The following is a 22,704-nucleotide window of genomic DNA, read 5'->3' as shown; positions in this document are numbered from 1 at the left end:
GTTCTTCTATTACAACATACAATTTACATAAGATCACCAATAATTAATTTTTATATGTATTTTTGTTAAGGATATTTTAGTCTTTTAAAAAGAAAATTAAAATCCAAAAAAAAAATTGAAATTAAAAAATAGCAACTCGTTTACTAATATTTATAAAAATAATACAGATTTTAAAAAAATATTTGAAAAATGGCCATTTAAGTTTTTGAATCAAATAATTATTAAAAAATATGGTAAGTCATGAGAAATATATATATATATATATATATATATCAAAATACTATATTAAATACACAAATTATTATAGTTATTTTGCTCAATTATTATCACATTTTAGTGCTACCAGAGCAATCTTAAAGCCATGGAATTTGAAAAACAGTAATAACATTTTTCAATATTTTGGATATATTTTTTTAATTTTAATTGTAATTGCATATAGTAATTTTGTTTTATTTTTAATTGTTAATTACATATAAAATGAAGGATTCAATTAAAAAGTTACCCCGGCTATAGATATTTGAAAAAGAAAAATTGGCAAATCACAATGTAAACCAATTCATTCTCATAGTATGCTTCTTTAAGTGTCCTAAATTTGTGTTTTTAGTGTATGATTTCATTATGTAATCTCAATCAACACAGTCATCTTAAATTGCATTTTCTTAGTGTTTATCATTCAATGGGGTTAGGATTACATCTTTTTTTATTACATATGAACTCCAGCCACCAACGATCCATTCGGACCCCCTAGTGCAACACCAAACCTACGAATCAGCGTCCTCCGCCCCTAGAGTAGCATTTTTTTTCCCTCATAAAATGTCGACATCTATGAAAGGAACAAAAAGATTGAATAAACCAATAGTATTTAAAGCTAAAGTTTACATTGTCCTTGAATGTCAACTGCAAAAAAGATACAACTTTCATTATTACATTAGTAATTTGCTTCAATTTTTCTTCTTAATTTTATTAAATAATGCACTACTTTTTTTGTTCAATAGTTCAAAATATTTTAATTAAGATTGCCTAATAAAAAAAGAATCATAGCTAGCCTCATTTTTTAATAAAAAAAATTGGAGGATTTTTATGTTTCTTCAATAAGCATGTGGATAAAGTATTAATCACAATATGGTATACATCAAATTGAACTTTTAGGATGCAATTTTAGAAACCAAAAAGAAAACACTCAAGTTCAAATTTAGGACAACTATGGACACATCTTTAATTGGATTTAGCTGCCCATAAATTCAGCTATGCAAGTATAATCACATCTTCAATATTTAGATCATTTCCTAAGTTCGAAGAGAATCGGCTAAAACTGCATATAGACACAAATCTACATCAATTTTATTTGTTTATGCTCGGTGATTTACCTCCTTATGTCAATGTTTAATGTCATAAATCTTTTTTTACTTTCAAATTTTACACTATTTTTTCCTAGTTATTTATTATTTCCAACATTCGTGATCCTATTCTTTGCCTCCCCATCCTATTGTAGTATTTTTTTTTTAAATAAAATATTTGTTGAAAGGAAGAAACATTTGCTATGGGAGTCATATTTTGAACAGAAAATGAACAATTATAAATAATAAATAGTTGTAATAGAATAATTAAATTTGCAGATAACTCGTGACATGAAATTCCCGAGAACTTAATTCCTTATATTTTGGTGAAAAGTCATGGAATTGTTGACTAAAATTTTCAAGAATAGCAATATGTTAATTTCTTAAATTAACTTATAACTACTATTCTCATATTAATTATAGCATGTAGTCTCCATCTATTGCTATAAATTGGGTTGCCGACATAACGAAATATGAACAGATATCCTCCTCTTGTTTCAATCTTTGGTTTCTTCAAGGATGCATACCATTGTATTTCTTGTTCTTACTTTACAAAAACTATCTATTCTACTGGCCCAACCAAGCAAGGTACGTGCTTCATTTTGCTTTTAATTTCAAGTTTAATAGTAAATTTGTCTAATTTTACTTCATTTTACTCAGATTTCACAGGTTTACATTGTGTATATGGGAGACTCAACTCATCAGACTCCCCAACATATTGAAGACTCACATCATGAGCTTCTCACAAATTTGCTAGGAAGGTTTTGTCTTTAATTAAATATTTACATGCATATTTAAGTACATTATTTCTTCTTCTTTTTAGGTTAAGTGCAATTTTATTCAAAAAATATTTGAAATGTTTACTACTTCTACCATCCTTCTCTAAATTCGTAAGCTAGGAAATCTATGTAGAAGTGAATCAACTCAGCTATCTAATATATCAACTTATAAAGAAAAACAAAAACATAATTTTTGCTTTTCAATTTATTGGATGCACATGCTAATCAATTCATGAAAAAGTTTGATTCATATGAATATTCATTTCTAATCCTTTTATTTATTTGAATTTTAAGATTATGCCTGATTTTTTTTTTCCCTTTTTTCTTGAAAAGTTCAAAAAATTAATTTTATTTACGATATGACTGTAGTAGAGTAGTATTAGGGAACTTTATTATTTGGGTAGGAACCTTATCAACCTTAATTTTAAAGGCCATTAGTCCTAAACAATTTAAAATCAAGTTTAGGAACCTTAGTATAGTGATCAAACCAAAGTAATAGGAATACTAGTAAACCATTATTTTAATTTATATGAATCAATTATAGGAGTTTCTCCTCATGATGATCATTTGCCCAAACTAAATTAATGATTTTGAGTAACAAAAATTCATATTAAAAATATAAATTTGCACCGTACTTTTGAAGGAAAATAAGTAATTTTCATTTTAAATCTTAATATGGCAAAAATATGTTTTATTAAGAAGTCTAAGATTCTAAACTAAGTTATGATTGAGAAGGTTTATGAATCTAAAAAACAATCTAAGCTCAGGAGAGGTTAGTGTCTTTTGTGCTATTTAAATTTTTAGAGATAAAAGAGGAGAAGTATAAAGTTTTTTTTTATTATTATTTTTTATAGGTGATTGACTGACCATTAGTAAGTGGTCGATAGATTTCTTCTTCTCATATGAGTCGCCACTAACCTATTATTTACCTAGGTGCAGTTAGAACACCTAATTACTATTCATTTGATTGGTCACTAGACTAAACTTAGGCCAAGAAACCATTAGTCTTGATTTGGTTATACCATATATAGTTGGAATCGAGAGTACAGTTATGCGAGAGAAAGATATTCGCACCCACTATACACCTGTTCGACGAACTGTAGCTAATTAATTATGAATTATCCTCCAAATTGAATTTAATAACCTTTAATTAACTCTTTTTAAAATTAACAAACAAATAAATGAATAAATAAATAAGAAAAATGAACAAAATTAACAGGAAATAAGAAGAAATCTCGGTGTGATCTGGGAATGTCTAATAAGACCTCCAAACGAGGGGGTCTTATTAGATAAACCTCACTCGGTGCTAATACATGTGAGGTCTAAAATATCACATTACCCTTTTTAAAATCATAGGGACACACCCAGACCAAGAAATTGAAAAAAAAAAAAAATCAGGGAATTGAGAACCAAAGAGTTTTTAGAAGAATCAAAATTTTTCCAACATTTATAAAAATTTTCTAAGATTTTTCAAATTTTTTTCTAGAATTAACTTGTTAAGACACCTAAAATAAGACCTCAAAAGACCTTAAAAAACTCCCCACACAGCTGCACCATACTTGCCTAGATAAATCTACTAAGACTCCTAAAATAAGACCTCAGGAGACCCTAAAAAACCCCCCACATAGTAGCCCCATGCTGCTGCCTTGATAAAACTACTAAGACTCCTAAAATAAGCCCTCAAGAGACCTTAAAAAAACCACAACACGGTAGCCACAAAACAACCCTAATTGATAGCACAGTAGTCCCAAAACAATCCTAATTTGCAGCACACAACAACCCCAAAATAGCCCTAATTTAAAACACATGGCAACCCCAAAACAATCCTAATTTATAGCACAGTAGTCCCAAAAAAAACCTAATTTGCAACACACAACAACCCCAAAATAGCCCTAATTTAAAGCACATGGCAACCCCAAAACAGTCCTAAAACAACCAAGTTGAAATACCTAGAACAAATTCAGAGACCGACAAAAATGCTAGAAAAAAAAAATGCATGAAAACACGTGCTTTTGAAGTGATTTCTAACAAGAGGCGAGCCAAGTAATTGAGGACACTAGATATTAATAACAATGCAAGAGCAAATTTAAATTCATGATTGAAATAAATCTTTAATGTTTACAATTAGCTTTTATCAATAAAACCAATTACATGCATCCAATAAGAACCATTTTTAAAGACATGTTGCACCAAGTAAGAAATAATGGAATTCATTGCACTAATGTAGGTCCTCATATTCGTCATTAAGGCTACAACCACTTTTCACCATTCATTCATTCGAGGATTCATGGAAGGATAACTAGCATACAAAGTATATTAGAACAACTAGAGCATAGAACAAATAAGATCCATTCATTCAAAACCTATTTCCATGAGCCGCTAATAGACTCACAGTGGTGTACAAAGGAGAATACATGGTATAGGAGTTAAGTATATGCAAATATATGGAAGCATGTAATGAGTTTGTTGTAATGGCTAATAGACTCAGCCATCAAGGTTGTTGTTGTAATGAGTTTGTTGTCCAAGCCACGAAACAAAGTTATAAACCTCCAAATAAAAATATAACCATCTAGAATGAATAAGGATGAGCCACCAACAAACTATCAAAATTTCAGCTAAATCAGGTCGACGAAAAATCATCATCTGATCGTCTAGATCAAACTGACTGCACAACCACCCCCAATCTTGAAGTCGTTGCTGCAATGAGGCTGCTTTCCAAGCCACAAAAAATAAATTACAAAGCAACAAATAACAATCTGACCATCCAAAATGAAAAAGGATAAACAAACAACTTGTCAAAATATTAGCTTAATCGGACGAGAAATCACTATCCAATCGTCAAGATCAAGGTGACTTCACAGACACCTCATATCCTGAATTTAAAATTTTCTTCTCTCACTCACTCTTTCTTAGTTGTCCCAAGGATGCACAAAGCTCTTTTTCATTCTCTCTTCTTGTGTGGCCCTCACTCCCCTTATGGATGCAACCTTCTTATAAGGTTAGGATTTCATTCATCATTAAAAGTAAATCAAACCATCTTAGGCAATTTCCTTTCTTTCCACGCATGTGCTTTCCAATTGTATATAGTTTCCATCATAGACTCAACTACATGTCTCCTACAGATTTCTTTCCATGTAAATATCAAGCAAGTCAATTGAATTAGGAAAAAAATCATCCTAGCTTCTTCATTGCAAATCATTCAATTTAATTGAATATTCCAGAATATTCCTTTTTATATTTTTATTGTATTCCACGGTATTTCTTTGATGTATTTACTTGAAATTTAGTATTTCGGATCCCCCCCCCTCCTTCGGTATTTGTATGAACAATAAGAATGCCTAAATTTTTTATATTGGGTCCTGGACAAAATAGGGTATCTACAAAGAAGTCTAAGATCCTAAACTAACTTATGATTGATAAGGTTAATGAGGCTAAAAAACAATCTAACCTCAGGAGAGGTTAGTGTCTTTTGTGCTATTTAAATTTATAGAGATAAAAGAGGAGAAGTATAAATTTTATTTTTAACCGATTGACTAACCATTAGTAAGTGGTCGATAGATTCAATTCCTTCTTCCCATATGAGCAGCATGTTCATGCAAGAAATAGTTGGCCTCAACTTGCAAAGCAACTAACTGCTCCTTCGAAGGCGGTGATCGGTCTTTGCAATTTTGGAAAAATACTTATGTCTCTTTTGATTTGTTTGCATTCTTGGGGTTGCCACATGTTCTTAATGGTTAGGGCAGGGCTAATTACCCTGTCTCACATGAGGCAACTATTGATTTTTTTAAAATCCAAATTTTGAATCATTTCTCCTACATTTATCTTTCTTTGCTTGTCTATAAATAGACATTCCATGAGACTTTTCTGGCCGTGTACAATAGTGGTAAAGGTTCTAGAGGACGTGTATTTTGGCTACAGAAAGAAGGAAATAAATCCAATCTCTCTTCACTCATCCATTCATCCTATATTCACTCCTTCCATTCTTTTTCATTTTCTTTCACTTTCTCACCACATTTTGATTGATTATTTCCATTTTCGTAGTACCATATCCATTGGTCGAATTTAGATACTCTTCTAACTTCATTTTCTTTCATTTTCATGCATGATCAATTAATTTAAGCATGTTATATTTTTGTATTGTGTTGGATGAAAGTAATGTGATGTATGTATCAACAAATGTGATTAGTTATTCGCATGTCTCAAAAATCAATTTGCATGCCATTTAGGAAGCTATTAGATTTTTGGGTTTTGCAAAATTGTTTGTAGGTGGTCAATTACTCAAAAATAGGTGATCGATCACTATAAAGTGTGGTCAAACAGTCGACCACCATTAACGGTTGGTTTTTCTCAAAGAACGAAATTGTTTTCTTTTAGAAGAAATGAGGTTTCAAACACTTTTCCAAGATGGGTTTCCAAATGGGGTTTTGAATTTTTTTTTTTTTTTTTTCTAGAAAATAGAGTTTTCCAAATGATTTTCAAGCTAATTTTCATATTGGCAAAATAAAAGTTTTTAATTTAGAAATCAAAATATCAAAAGATTTTTTTTCTAAATTTTGGATTACTTATACTTTTTTTCTAAATTAAATTTGAGTTTTCAACGGTGTCTTGTGAGCTGATTTTGTACTTAAAGAATTTGAGCTCTCAAATTTAAAAAATACAATTTTAAAGTGTCATCATAAAACTGGATTTTTCAAAAGGAACTTGAATTTTGGTTTTAGTCTATCATTTGAAAGAGATAGGTCCAGTCTAATTTTTTTTTTTTAAATATAAAACCTCTTGTAAAAAGTCGTTTTGGTATGCTTTATTTATTTATTTATTTATTTTTCTTTGTGCGAATAAATGAAGATGGACAAATAGTAAAATAGTTGGATTTTCATAAGGTTAATTCCTCCACATAAATCCCATCAAATAATACTTCATGGGTTGAGAGAACAAAAGAAATTCTTAACAATAAAGTATTTTTTGTCTACAAGCGATGAGTCGCTCTTTAGTAGTCGGTCTATCGACTTTTCCTAAGAGTTTGATTAGTCATCAAATCCTATAGACGGTCGACTGCTCCTTGCCTCTCTCTTATTTTTGTTTATTTTTCAAGGATTTTTATTAGAAAATATTTTTCTAGAAGACACCCACACAAACACACATGTTATTATGGTAACTATTCCTTGAACGGGTACCAATAAGGTGCATAATTAATTAATTTTCCGTTTTGAAGATTAATTAATTACCTTCTCTTTCTACAATTGTACTCCTAAACTCAAAATCTTAAAAAGAAAAAAAAATTTCTCTATTTGTGTTTACCTTTTATAAAATAAAAATAAAGTGGCTACTTTATTTTTTACTTTAAAAACAAAATAGGGGGATTGGAAGATCGATTGACCGGTCTTCTTTCCTTTGTCCCTTTTCAAATTTGGTCTCCAAATTGTTGGTTGTAGACCTTAACGACTAGCATCAACAATTTTTAATTTCTTCTCCCTATTATTCATCTTCACAATTTAGCTTTATATACATAATATAACTCTTTAGGGAGTATTTGGTTCATGTTATCTCTGAATATTTCCAAGAATGTGATGCATGTGACACCCCTGTATACATCCTATTTTTGCTAGCCATTATATAGCAAAACTTTGGGATTTTCAAATTTATTTTTTCTTTTTAATTAATTTTATTTTTTTTAGTTATTATTCATAGAAGCCTTCTAAGGTCTTGGCCTATGCTGTCTTTCTCATTTTGGCTCTCTCATTGCCCTTAAACAAATATTCATTTACTAGGCTTTTTGTACAAGGTGTTTGTTTACATTCGTCCACTTGCTTTACAAGTACAATATCAAAAAGAAAAAGAAAAGAAACAAAAAAGGAGAAAGCTTGATCGTCATCCGTGGGCACCCTTCACATGCATCCACTTGCATACTAAGCATATTTCAAACTCAATTTTATAACAAAGTTTTTCAAATTGAAATTGTAATCCAATTTGAGCTAATTTGTGATTTGGGCCTATTGTGGGGCTATGACTTTTATTGCAACCCATTTGGATCTTTTTGGTTGAAGTGGCAACCCACTAGGGGGCTAATTTTTGGAATATTAAGGCCCATTGTGAACCTTTCTTTTAACTCAAGCCCAACTTGGGGCTTAGGGGAGTCAAAAGGACTCAATTTGAGGCCTTTGATTAAGATAGCCAATTCCCATATGGCTATTCCCAATGAGTAGTCGTGTCATACCTTTTCCTAAGCACCTTAATCCCGATGCAGCGACCATGCCCTACATTTCCCAAAGGGAGCTAGTCCCTACGCCTAGTTTCCCTATAAATGAGGACTTTGGAGAAGGGATTGCAATGGATTTTGGACAAAAGTTATCTAGAGAGAGTGAGAGAGAAAGCAAGATGATAGAAATTAGTGATACAAGAAGGAAGCAATGCAAGTCTATAGATCATAATTCAAAAGTTTGCAATGAAGATATAAAGCAGGGGCAGTGAATAAGAAAATGGAGAGGAAAGGCTTGAGAGGTAAGTACCCTAGCACCTAATACTATCTCATTTTAATGAATACATAAATTGTTTTGGATGTTTAATTGGGTGAGTGATGTAGAATGTAAGGAAATTAGAGTAATTGTACGATTGAATAGATTTCATGATCAAATCCATTTGTAATATTTTGAGATACAAAATAGCTATGTGAAGAAATTTGAAATTCAGTTTGACGTAGAGTTCATTTTTTTTAAATTCATAAGAGTTCTCAACACCGCCCTAATATATAAACCAAAAACCCTATCAAATCCAAAAAAAAAACAAAAAACAAAACAAAACCTAAATGGTTCTCAAGCAGAACGTAGAAATCTTAATATCCTTGCAATACAATCCTAAAATATCCTAGCTAGGTCTCAAAACCTTGCCAAAACCTAAGTTAACTAACCCTAACATTCAATTCAACCTAACTCAAATACCCAGGTCAGAGTAACTTAAGTACCAAGGTGCCAAACCCTACTCGAGTTTGCCTCCCCTAACCCAAACCTAAAACCCACTTACATATTTAAACCCTACCCTAGCACAAAATCTACAACTTAAATGAAACTAAAACCCTCAACCCAAACTTGAACCTAAGCCACAGGCCCAGAAAACAAAGCCGAATCTCTAAGCCCACTTAAGCATATAACTAACTCATGCCTAATCAAAACTTATCCTTACGCACCCAAACCCATTTAAACTAGAGCCCAGCTCACCTAAGCCCAATTCAAAATTAGATCTAGAGTCCATCCTAACTAAAATCCTCGGCCCAAAACCAAAACCAAGTTGAGCCCCAATTGGAACACAAGGCCTAACCTAACCTAACACAACCTAACTTAACCTAACCCAAGGCCCAAACACTAGCCTAAACCCTAACCAAACCCTAAACCTAACTAACCCTAAACTTAGTTCTAGTTAAGACCTCTTGACCCTTATTTGGGTCACAAGAAAGTGCTAGAAAACTTAGAAAGAAATGGAAAAGATATTAAAGAAAAGAAAGGAACAACAGAGGGAAGAAAGAGAAAAAGAGTGAGAGTTTACCTTTGTGGGATCCAAGCTTGGTTCAAGAAAAGGAAGTAGAGAGCTCAACATTCTTTGCTTCTGCTTTTGAGTTGAGATTTGTAAATAGGTTAGAAATCGAGAAAGGGATCAAGAGAGAAAAAATTGGAGTGTGAGTTCAGAGAACAAGAAAAAGATTGAGAAAGCGAGATTGAGAGAGATAAAGAAGAGATTCAAAGAGAGAGAGGGAGAGAGAGAGAGAGAGAGAGAGAGAGAGAGAGAGAGAGAGAGAGAGAGAGAGAAGGGGGCCAACCAAGTCAATTGGCCATGGCAAGCCATGGTGGTGGCAGTGAAGAAAAGCAAGGCGAGTTATCAAAGTAGGTTTATCGTAAATATTTTATTTAATTTTGTTCACAAAGATCTCTTCAAATGGAACATTAATAGCCACAAAGATCTTGCGCAAAAAAAAAAAAAAACTATATGGAAGGGAGGCAAAGCTTCTTTTGTTTTTAGCAATCACATGCATGGTTAAATATGAAAACAATTAGGTTTATTGGTTTCCTTTTAGGATAGCCCACATAAATAGTAGTCAAGATCAGACGCAAGAGTCATGGAGAGGGAAGGAGAAACTTGGCTACTATGTTTTGAATTATCCTCTTCTTAATAAATAGAAACCAAGCATCATAATCTGACTTGATAACCCAAAAATTGCCTTCAAGGCATTCTTCTTCTTAAGGTCATGTATGGATTGGATGCCACTTATGGGTAAGTCAAAAACTCTTGCCAAATGTTAGACCTCAATATATATGTGTTTTTTATTAGCATAGGATCACAAGATAGCATCAAGGTTGTTCCCCTTTTGTTGTAGTAGATTAGAATAAAAATATTAATGAAGTTGTTAAGGATAAGTGCGTTTGTTGTGCAAAGTATACACCAATGTGCAGTGAAAACACATATTGAATCGAAACGTGTAATGCGGCAATAAATGATGAACAATATGAAAACAATCAATTACAAAGAGAATAAAGGAAAGCAAATAATCAATGAGACAAGAATTTATATGGTTTGACAATGTGCTTACATTCACGAGAGTAAGCGGCTAATTTTCACTATCAGTCTCAAACAAAGGTTACAAAAATAATTTTTATGTGTTAACCCTATTCATACAGAAGGCTTAGAAATTATCTAAAATACTCCTATAGTAATCTCAGGAGGAAAATCCTCTGAAATCCCCAATTTACTGATCTTACCGATTCTAATCCCGTAATGAATGCCGAACAATATCATCAAGGGTTTGACCAAACCGTCAATGATTGAATGGATAGAAGTTTGGACTTGTCTCTGATCATGTATTAGGAGCATGCACTATCTAAGAATCAGTTTTTATTTCTCTTTCAACTTATATCTTGGTTTCTCTGATATCTGCCATTAGACATAAATCTTTCATTTCTTCTGTAATTTCTTCCTCATTAGAGTCTAAAACTTCTCAGTCACTCCAAGCAGCTATTGTAGCATTTTTATTCTTTTCTTTCCTTCATCTTTTTTTGTACAATGGACACTCATATTTGAGATGTCCTTATTTCTTATGCTTGTAGTAGCTACTTTCCTTTTTTTTTTTTAGCTTAATATTGCCCTTGTTAGATTTGTTAAGGAATTTTCCTTCGACCCACTTGCATTTGAAATATCGTGCCATTTTTGCAATTAGGTCTGTTATCACTTTCATCATTAGATATGTTACATGGTGTTCTGCTGCTTTAAGAGCTATGTTTTTCTTTCCCTACACAAATGAAACATTAGTATTATTCATCGCCATCTCATGTGCAATGAGTGAACCAATTTACTCATCAATAGATAAAGAGTTTAAGTCCTTTGTTTTGGTCATAGAAGCAATTTTTGCTTCCCATTTCTTTGGTAAAGATCTCTTGATTTTTTTTACCATGTCACTAACAAGAAAGATCTTACCAAGTCTTTTCATTGGAATGATGATGTTTGTAAAATGATTATTCATATGTGCCATAGATTATTCATCTTTCATCCTGGAAATCTCATACTTATGAGCATGTTTACTGATTCTTTAACCTCATTAGTTCTTTCATGTAGCGTTTTTAGTCTATTTAAGATATCTTTTTCAAAATCACATCTGAAGACTTTATACTCATCTTAATTGAGCTAGAGCACAACATAATATACACAAAGATTTTTTGTTTAATTGATGTGTCATTCATCAATCTCATTCAATTTATCTTTAGAATTAGGAATTAGGTCACCATTTTTCATTTTTATAGGAATCATTGATCCTTTTAAGATATTTTTCCAAACTCCTACATTAATGGATTGGATTTAGATTTTCATCTGAGCCTTCAAGTAGGTGTAATTTGACTCATCAAATAAAGAAGACAGGTTTGTGTTGTCCTTCAACAAGTCCTTAGCTTGCCATGGATGTCTGTAATGCTACTTTAGGATACAAGTTAGTACAAAAGTTATGTCTAATACCAAATATTGGTCTAGTTAGGCACGCAAAAGGGGTGGTGAATTAGATTTAATTAAAAATTTAGACTTGTTTAAAAACATTTCAAATTACCAATATAATAAAATCATAGCTAATAAATTACAAAATGCAATTTTGGCACAATCACACTAGATAAGATGATAATCAAACCACAATTGAGAGAAGGATACTAGATTTATAGTGATTCGATCACCAGACCTACATTTTCTCCCCAAACAAATTTGTTTGAGTATTTTCACTGTGATCTCATACTAATAACACTTTGATATTACATAGTCAAAACAATTTTCCTATTTCTCACTCGCTCCCTTGGCACCTTAGGCAAAAATTAGTCCAACAACACTTCAAGACAAAATCCCTAAGGAATTACACTCTAGATACAAGTTTAAGAATAAAAACAAAAACCTCCACGTTTCTTCTCGAGCTCACAAACAATTGTAATTTGTGAGTCTAGAGAGACTAAGTTGAGTCTTGATACATCAGAATGATTTAGTCATGAGTACACTTGATTTAGTATGAATTTTAGAATTTGTGAGTCTAGTGAGACTTAGTTGAGTCTTGACATATCAAAATGATTTAGTAATGAGTACACTTGAATCAGAAATACAATAAAATTCTTTTAACAAGATAACAATGAATGTTTTTCCTCGTGTGTATTTCAATTACTTGTCTTTAAGCTACTCAAACTCAATATATAGTGATCAATAAAGCTTCTTCACACATTGACTATCAAAAACACCAACATTTGCTTGAATAAATAATGTTCAATGATAGGTTCTTCCAAGAGATGCAACATTAGAGTCCAATAATTCTAAGAACTAGACTTCCAAGAACATTTCAATTTTCAAGAGAAATCAGTCAAACAAGAGATTAATTTAAAAATATAGTGGTTAGCGCTCAATACATTAGCTTAAATTATATATATAATCATGAGATCAATCAGGGTTGATCACCAAAAAAAAAAAAAAGATAAGTAATTTAGACAAAGTATGAAAAAACTCAATTTACCCTAACAAATATCTTAATAGTTGTTTATCTCAACATCTTTAAATTCATCTACCATTGCATTTATCAATGTATCTGTAATAGCATATGTTGATGCATCTATAATTGCATCTATTAAGGCATCTATCATTGCATCAATATGGGCATCTATAAATACATTTGTAATTTCATTTATCAATACATTATCCAAACATTCATTCAATCAAATTTGTATATATAAGTTTTGTCACCCATCAAAATCTAGCTCCAGCATAAACAACTCTACAACCTACTTGTCGTACTTACATTATACATCTATAAACCAAATTACAACAGGCAATTGGTCTAAAGTCTTTAGGATGAGTAGGACTTTTAACTTTAGGGACTAGTGTTAGTATTATAGTATTCAATTGCTTTAGTAACTTGATTGTCTAGAAAATGATAACATTGCTTAAGTGACATCCTTTTTCATAATATGACAACATGTTTTCAAAATTCTTGAATTGTATCCATCAAGCCATGGTAATTTGTCATTAGAAGATCAAAACATTGCTGCTTTAATTTCAGCTCCATCTAATGGTTTAACCAATATGCCTTTTTCATCATTAAACCATGTAAAATTTCTCTTTTTTTTTTCAAAAAAAAAATAATAATTAATGTTACAGGGTTTGACCTCCTTATCATTTTTCCCAAACAATTTCATGTAATAATCTAGAATATAAGCTGAAATTTCCTCTAGATCTTTAAAAAAAAAACTCCCTTTTGTCATTTTTCTCTAATTTAACTTGAGTCCTAACCCCTCTCATTAACCGTAAATGGAAAAAAATATATATATATTGTTCCTCTCTTCCAACTTCAACCATCTTGCCTTAGATTTTTGTGTCATTTCCTCTTCATTAGAATTTGTTCAATTGACTCTTTTATTCCATTTTAAACAGCTTTTGAACATCCATTCAATAAGTGCATAGTACTCTGCTCTCTTTCTAGTTCCAGCCTTGCCTCTTATAAAAGCTTGAGCAAGAAATTATTTTCTCTAATAGGAGGAGCTTGAGTTTAATTTTGCACAAAGCCTGATCCCTGATTATCGGGAAGAAGTTGTGGTTTCAGTCATGTCCTCTCAATTTAATTGTTGCCCGAGGGGTCTGAAAAGCTCATCCAGGTTAAAGTTTCGAATTACAAAAAAATAAATAAATAAATAAATAAATTTGATTCAAGAGATTATTGCATTTGGAAGAAGAAACACGTAATCAAAATTGTTATGATGGCTATTAGCCTGACATGGAGGTGGTTTTGTTGGAAAAGGCAACACTAATACTCCCTTGACCTCAAGTTAAATATCATTTTCTCTTATTAAATAAAAAATTATCTTTTCATTTTCTTTAACCCTAGTTGAATTTGTCTATTAGGAATTATAATTGCATGCATTAATCAATGCATTTTGCTGACATGTTCATTTTTTTCCTTTTTAAACGTAGAAATAAAATGTTTTTTAAATTATACTATCACAATTAAAAACAAGTAACTATTTTCAATTTGACTATGATAGCAAAGAAGCTGCCAAAGATTCAATTCTATATAGCTATAAGCATGGATTTTCGGGATTTGCTACAGTTTTAACGAAATCTCAGGCCAAACAAATAGCAGGTGTTATAATGTTTTGTGCACTATGGACTCTCTTCAATAAAGCAAACATACAAATTGCTTGCTTCAGTTTGAGTAAAATTAATTCACATCGTCTCTCTAACACACTAACCATACAGGGTTTCCAAGAGTAGTTCGTGTATTCCCTAGTAGGATGCTTTCTTTGCACACTACTAGAAGTTGGGATTTTTTGCAATCAGAGTCACAAATGAGTTATGAAATATATAAACGAAGGAGTCATGAAGGCAACGGTGTGATTCTAGGCTTCATAGATACTGGTGAGTGTTGGAAAGATTATGTGCATGAAGCTTGGGGGAATTAGGTTTACATAGGTGTTTAATTATTTTAATATAGGAATATGGCCCGAATCTGAAAGTTTCAAAGATGACAACATGGGAGTAGTTCCATCTCGATGGAAAGGAAAATGTCAAGAAGGGGACGACTTCAACCAATCCCATTGTAATAAGTAAGTTCATTGCATTTTTAGCTTCTTAACTATGTTTCACCTTTCATCGTTGACGTGCCATGCCATCATTTTATCAATTGAATAAAGGATCACCTATTCTAAAACCCAATATGATTTTCACAATCTTAGCATTACTTGCCACAACCCATGAAAGCACAAGTGACAGTGAAGGACCAAAAGACCATGATAATGAATTTTCTACACTTTTCTCTACCTTTCATTAGATATAATTTGTTCTTATATTTATTGTCAAGATACTTTTTTATATGTAATTTCTTTAGAATAATGCTTGAACATTGTGAACAGAAAAATTATTGGTGCACGCTGGTATATCAAAGGATTGGAAGCTGATCTTGGAAAGCTGAATACAAGCGAAACAAATGAGTACTTATCACCTCGAGATGCAGTTGGGCATGGTAGTCACACCTCCTCTACTGCATTAGGGAGTCTTGTACAAAATGCAAGTTTTATGGGGTTAGCTCAGGGCCTAGCGAGAGGGGGTGCTTCGTCAGCTCATTTGGCAATGTATAAAGTCTGTTGGTCCTCAGTGGGTTGTGCTGAAGCAGATATCCTTGCTGCATTTGATGATGCTATTCATGATGGGGTGGATTTGATTTCCCTGTCACTTGGGCCATTTTTTCCATTTCCACATTATTCTGATGATGGTGTGGCTATTGCTTCGTTCCACGCTGTGGCAATTGGAATTACCGCAGTTATTTCAGCTGGGAATTTAGGTCCCATTCCTCAAGAAGTGGCAAACACTGCTCCGTGGCTCATAACGGTTGCTGCCAGCACAATTGATAGATCTTTCCTCACTCAAATTACCTTGGGAAACAACCGAACATTTGTGGTAATACTACACTTCTTTGGGCTGATAGAACCCAATTTAGATAGCTAAAGAAAATTTAGATCGTCCAACTCGATAGATTTTAATCCAATTACACTTGTGATGCAAAATTTAGCTTGCATGCATCTCACATATTTTTATTAGGATGAATTTGCTATGTTTATAAATTATATTTTTAAATTTGTAAGTAATAATGTTACTATTAAGTATATTACTATAAAGTTTAGATGTTCAAATATATAGTTAAATCCAAACTCAAGCACAATAATTAGGATCTATCTGATCAGCTATTGGATTCTAGCACATTTGTAACTAGATTCAAACTTGAATTCATTAAATTTCTATCATGAGTACAAATAAAAGTCATAGCGAATTATATCTTTTGGTGACATGGGTCTACGGTATTATTTACATATATTGCGAATAATAAATATGAATATTTTTCTTGGACTACAATTCATTCTAAATTACCTTATACAACTCTGTTCTAACAACGTACATATATTAATTTCAAAATTCCTTTTTTGCTCAAGGGTCAATCTATTTATATTGGGGAGAAAACGAACATGTTTTATCCCTTTGTGTATGGAGAAGACGTTGCATCTTTTGATGACGATGAAGGTGATGCAAAGTAATAAACTTCTCTATGCGTTTCATTTTCTATATAAAATCTTCATGGATTTTCTATTCTATGTTTTAGAAATGTATTATTTGTTTTAACAGATATTGTGGGATGGGAACTTTGAATGCCACATTTGTAAAAGGAAAGACAATTCTTTGTTTTCAAGACTATAGTGGTCGACGTTCAGCTCGGATTGCTTTAGAACTGTATTGAAAGCCAAGGGTGCTGCTGTTATCTTTGCTCAATATCCATCGAAGTATGTTACTGAAGTGAATTCAGTTATCCCAGTTGTTCATGTGGACAACATAGTAGGAATATCTTTGTTGAGATACATCCAGATAACAAGGTAAACGCACAAAATCTATGTGATGTTGTACACATCAAATTAATTATGGGTCTGTTTAGTTATGGGAATTTTTTTTTTAATTTTTAATTTTTCGAAGAATTATAAAATTTTCAACTCATATTTTTTTTCAAGATCCATAATAAAAAAAATGATCAGATAAAGAATGCACAGTGGAATAAGTAAAATAGCAACAAGAATATTAATTACAACCAGTAAATGAGAAACAACAAGATTCAACATGAGAATTAACTTAGTTTGTCAAAGCCTACATCCATGGAAGCAATCGGTACAATAAATTTACTAAGAAATATCAAAGTACACAATACACTTCACAACAATTTCTCTCTTCTGTCAAAGAATGCCAAGAAGTACATAAATAACATTCCCTCGAAAGTTTTCCTCTGAATTCCCAACCACCCCTACGTTTCAATTCAAAATTCAAATATTTTCTCGCAACCTAGACGCACTCGTAGATGAGAACAAGACACTTGTCGACTAGTATGGTCACTCGTCGACGACCCCATTTTTATGCTCTCGGTATCTCAAAGACTCTAAACTTTTGGGTCTCTCAGTATCTACTCGTCGACGACGACATGGCACTTGTGGAGGAGTCCTTACTATGTTGCGCCCTTATGCTTTTCTTCCTTCCTTTGTTTATCAAACCCCAAGTATATGAGTTACACCATAAACAACAATCTCCACCTTGGCGATTATACGCCCTTTAAGAGAACTCGAAAAACATATCTAACTGCTGCACCTTGAATTTGAAATGCTTGGTTGGGTTTGTACCCCTTCTATCAATTGGAAACATGGAGTAAGTTCAAGCAATGCTTGAACTTTTCACTAGTCATCAATTTTTTCAAAATATCCACTACGTTTTCAGATGAGTGAGCCTTCTCCGACACAAGTTCACCTAGAGTAATCAACTCCAAAAGTTGGAGGAACCTTACATCAATAGGCTTCGTTCTAGCTTGGTACACTTGATTCTTCGCTAAGTAAATAGCACTCTGACTGTTACAACGCAGCATAACTCCATCTTACAGTAATCCCAACTCTTTGATCAAACTGGTAAGCTATAAGACTTCCTTTGCAACTTTGGCAACTTTCATATACTCAGCTTCAGTCATGGACAATGCTACTAGAGAATGAACCATGGATCTCCAACATATAGGTCCTCCTACAAGGGTAAAAACATAACCCGTTGTAAACTTTCTATCATCCATATCTCCTGCATAGTCAGCATCAACGAAACTCATAACTAAAGGACAACCCTTTTGCTTGCTGAACATGATGTCATATCTTAATATACCCATAAGTATCTGAATATCCATTTTATGGCTTTCCAATACTCTCTTCCTGGATTAGAGAGAAACTTACATACCACACTCATAGCATGTGCCAAGTCTGGCCTCGTACACACCATGGCAGACATTAAACTCTCCACAGTGCTGGCATAGAGGACCTTTGACATATCGTGGATAACCTCATCCGGACTTGGGTAATTTCCAATAGACAACTTAAAATGACTCTCTAGAGGTGCACATACCGGTTTGGCATCAGCCATGCTAAACCTCTCCAACACCTTCTGTACATAACCGCCCTAAGATAACCATAAATTCCCTGCAGTTCTGTCATGACAAATCTTCATCCTAAGTATTTTCTTGGCTGAACCAAGATCCTTCATGTCAAATTCCTTATGCAACACTTCCTTTAATTGATTCATCTTAGTTAAATATTTTGTTGCTATCAACATGTCATCAACGTACAATAACAAGAAAATAAGATAACCATCATCAAACTTGTTCACATATACCCAGCAGTCATACTTACACCTTTTGTAGTCAATCTTGATCATGTAGGAATCAAATCTTTTATACCATTGCCTTGGAGGCCGTTTCAACCCATAAAGATATTTCTTCAACTTGCAAACTAAGTATTCTTTCCCTGGTTCACTGAATCCCTTTGATTGTACTATGCATATCTGTTCCTCTAAGTCACCATAAAGAAACGACGTCTTCACATCCATTTGTTCTAGATGAAGGTCATAATGGGCTACTAACCCCAACACTATTCAGATCAAAGTGTGTCGGACCATAGGTGAAAATATCTTATCATAGTCTATCCCCTTCTTCTGTGAGTACCCTTTTTCCATAAACCTTGCTTTGAAATTTTCTTATTCCTTTTATGAAATTGCTTCCTTCTTCCTATATACCCATTTGCAACATATCAATCTCTTCCTATCTGGAAGCTCCACTAATTCCCAAGTTCGATACTTATGAAGTGATTCCATCTCCTCAATCATTGCACCCATCTACCTGCCTCCTAACCGTGCACTACCTCTTGAAATGTAGTTCGATCATTACAACTAGTGAGAAAAACATAAGACACTAACTCTTCAAATCCATACCTTGGGGGAGGTCTGATAGTGTGTCTAGATCTCCATATAGGAATATTATCAACTTGCTAGTTTCCCTAGTCAGAGCTGCCAATAACCAAATGACAATGATTGTTGTCATTGCCCTGAGCTTTCAACTCTACCTACATAACATGTTCATCACTGCCCTAATTTTCAGGTTCTTATTTCGATTCATCAAAATTTTGAGTATACTTCGCTATGCCCTTTTCATCAAAGACTACATCCCTACCAATCACCACCTTCTTTGCTACCGGGTCGCACAACTTGTACCCTTTCACACCCTTTTGATATTCCAAAAAGATGCAACGATGAGACTTTGGGCCAAGCTAAGACCTCTCCTCACTAGACACGTGAAAATGGGTTGGACACCTAAAAAATTTGAATTCGGAGTAGTCTACTGCATTTTCCGTCCATACCTCTTTTGCCACTTTACCCTTTAGTGATGCTCTTGGTAATCAGCTTATCAAAAAACAAGTCATACTAACTACTTCGGCCCAAAATTTCTTCGGTAACCCTGAATCAAGTCTAAGATATCGAGCTCTTTCACCCAGAGTCCGATTCATCCTTTCCATCACACCATTTTGCTGAGGTGTCTGGTGAATGGTATCTCTTAATGCTTTGCTGTTGCAAAAATCCATAAATCAAAAATCAATTTACTCTGTCCCATTGTCCGACCTCAAGCATTTGATTCTCCACCCCGTCTGGGTTTCCACTTCAGCCTTCCAAGTCTTGAGCCTAGCAAATGTATCAGACTTGTGCCGCATAAAGTATACCCATACTTTCTGTAAGTAATTGTCAACAAAACTCATATAATACATATGTCCACCCTTTGATGCAACTCTAATTGGGTCCCAAATATCAAAATGCACATAATCAAGAATACATTTCATCATGTGTATAAATAGTTTGAATTTTGCTCTGTTTTGTTTTCCAAGAACGCAAATCCTGCAAAAGTCCAGCTGACATGATTTTAAACCTTTTAAGAGTTTCCTCTTGTGTAATTCCTTCATACCATGTTCTCCCATATGCCCAAGACGCATATGCCACAAGACGGCCTCATCAGATTCAACATCTACAGCTGCAACTCCACGTACAATAGAAGTTCAATGCAATGTATAGATACCCATCTAACTTTTGTCCTTTCATCATAGTCAGATTTCCTTTCCATACTTTTATAACTCCACCTTCAGACTTGTAATTGAAACCATTACAATCCAAGGTGCCAAGTGAAATCAAATTCTTCCTTAACTCTAGTATATGTCTTACATTGCTCAAGGTTCTCACAGAACCATAAAAATTTTTTATCTTAACATTTCCTATGCCAACGATCTTACAAGAAACATTATTACCCATAAGAATTGAACCTGAGTTTACTAACTTGTAAGTGTTGAACCACTCCTTGTTTGAAGTCATATGGTAAGAACATACAGAGTCATGTATCTAAAAGTCCGTAAGGTTATCTGATTTCATTTTTCTTCTTAGATTGAGTACGAGATTTCTAACTTGACCCACTTTTAAACTTTCTTTTGCCACACTCATTGTTTCCTTTCACCACATGTCCTTCTCCTTCATCATATATTTTCAGTCTTTGATGAAAATTCAGTAAAGCACTTGTTACCTTTTCTAGATAAAGAGTCTCAATCTTTTCCCCACCTAAGGGTGGTCAATAGATTTTCATAGGTATGAGTTGATGGCAAGGAGTTTAGCAATATCAAAGTCTTATCATCTTCATCAAACTTAACATCAACTCTCATCAAGTAACTTATGATTTGATTAAAGACATTTATATATTGATCTATGTTTAATCCTTCAACCATCTTAAGCAAACAAAGACGCTACTTAATAAAAAGTTTATTATTTTGATTTGGATATGTACCAGCTTTCCAACTTTCGCTATATAGCCGTTGGAGAATCCTCCTGCATCACACGATAGAGCACTTCATCAGCCAAACACAAGCGCACTGTAAAAGTGGCCTTTGCTTGCAATTCTCCCCATGTTGCCTTATCCATTCCTTCCAGTTAGACGCCAAGTAAAACCTTTTTTATTCCTTGTTGCATGAGTATGTCCTTAACTCTTCTCTTCCATAAACCGAAATTTCTGGTTCCACTGAATTTGACAATATCAAATATTGCAGAAGATGATCTCGATGCCATGACAACAATCTCTCTGATACCAATTTGTCTTAATAATGTTTGGATAAAGGATGCATGACGGAATAAGTAAAACAACAACAAGCAAATGAAAAACAACCAGTAAATGAGAAACAACAAGAATCAACACGAGCATTAGTGTGTTGATTCTTGTTGTTTCTCATTTACTACTTGAGTTTCACTTGCTTGTTGTTGTTTTACTTATTCCGCCATGCATCCTTTATCCGATCATTATTACAACAACATATATAATCCTCACAAATTAAAGTGTAAATTCATATTCCATGCTCCCACATGCGAGGTGTGAGTTGGAAATTTTGAAAAAATTATATGAAAAGATTTTTTTTTTCGATTTTTCTATACAAAGAAAATTAGAAAATGGGATAGCATTTTTTGTAATTATGTGAAAAGTAGAAATAAAAAATAAAATTATATGCAAATAATGTCAAAATTGTTTAATATTGTTTATTTATTTCATACAGATGTAAAAATAAAAATTAAATATTTTTTTGTCAAAACTATTTATTTACAACTAAATAAGCTCTCACTCATTCCCTTTTTAACTCATTTGATCTAATTTTATTTTTGCCTTTATTTGAGATTGGGTATATGGAACAGTTGTCTTCAATCCTAACTTGTTAGCAAGATGCTACACATAGTTGATTATTGTGCCAATGCTTTTTAAATCAGGCACTTTAGTTCAATGCCCACCTCATAGGATTGAGATTTTCTTTCATTAATTTAACTAAAAAGGTCTTGATATATTTGTTTTCTTAGATTCCTTTATTGCCATCTTGATCCACCAAATTAAGATTTCATTTTTGGCTGCTTAAGTTTATCATTGGACATCACATTCTCAAGAATATTAAAAGATGTCATAAACCAAACAACCCCTCAAAGTAGAAATACTGTTAGAATTGGGGTATTCCCAAGAGGGGCACTGAATTGGATATTTAAAAATTACTTCCTATGTTAAATTTGATCAGCAGTATTTCGCAACCTAAGATCTGTCTATGTAATGATAAACCCAATCATTCACAATAAAACATACATGTGCAGTAAATGTAAATTGTAGAAATATAAGCAGTGCACACACGATATGTTATCAGGTT

General features: G+C 32.9%; 1 pseudogene; it reads left to right on the top strand.

Moving 5' to 3' along the window:
- The first annotated feature begins 1,856 nt into the window (after window positions 1–1,856).
- LOC131158449 (subtilisin-like protease SBT3.9) overlaps window positions 1,857–22,704 on the top strand; it is a 70,976-nt pseudogene continuing 50,128 nt past the window's right edge.

The sequence above is a fragment of the Malania oleifera genome, chromosome 6, assembly GCF_029873635.1.
Source record: "Malania oleifera isolate guangnan ecotype guangnan chromosome 6, ASM2987363v1, whole genome shotgun sequence".
NCBI lineage: Eukaryota > Viridiplantae > Streptophyta > Magnoliopsida > Santalales > Ximeniaceae > Malania > Malania oleifera.
Note: the sequence above shows the minus strand (reverse complement) of the source record. Positions and strands in the feature narration are given on the sequence as shown.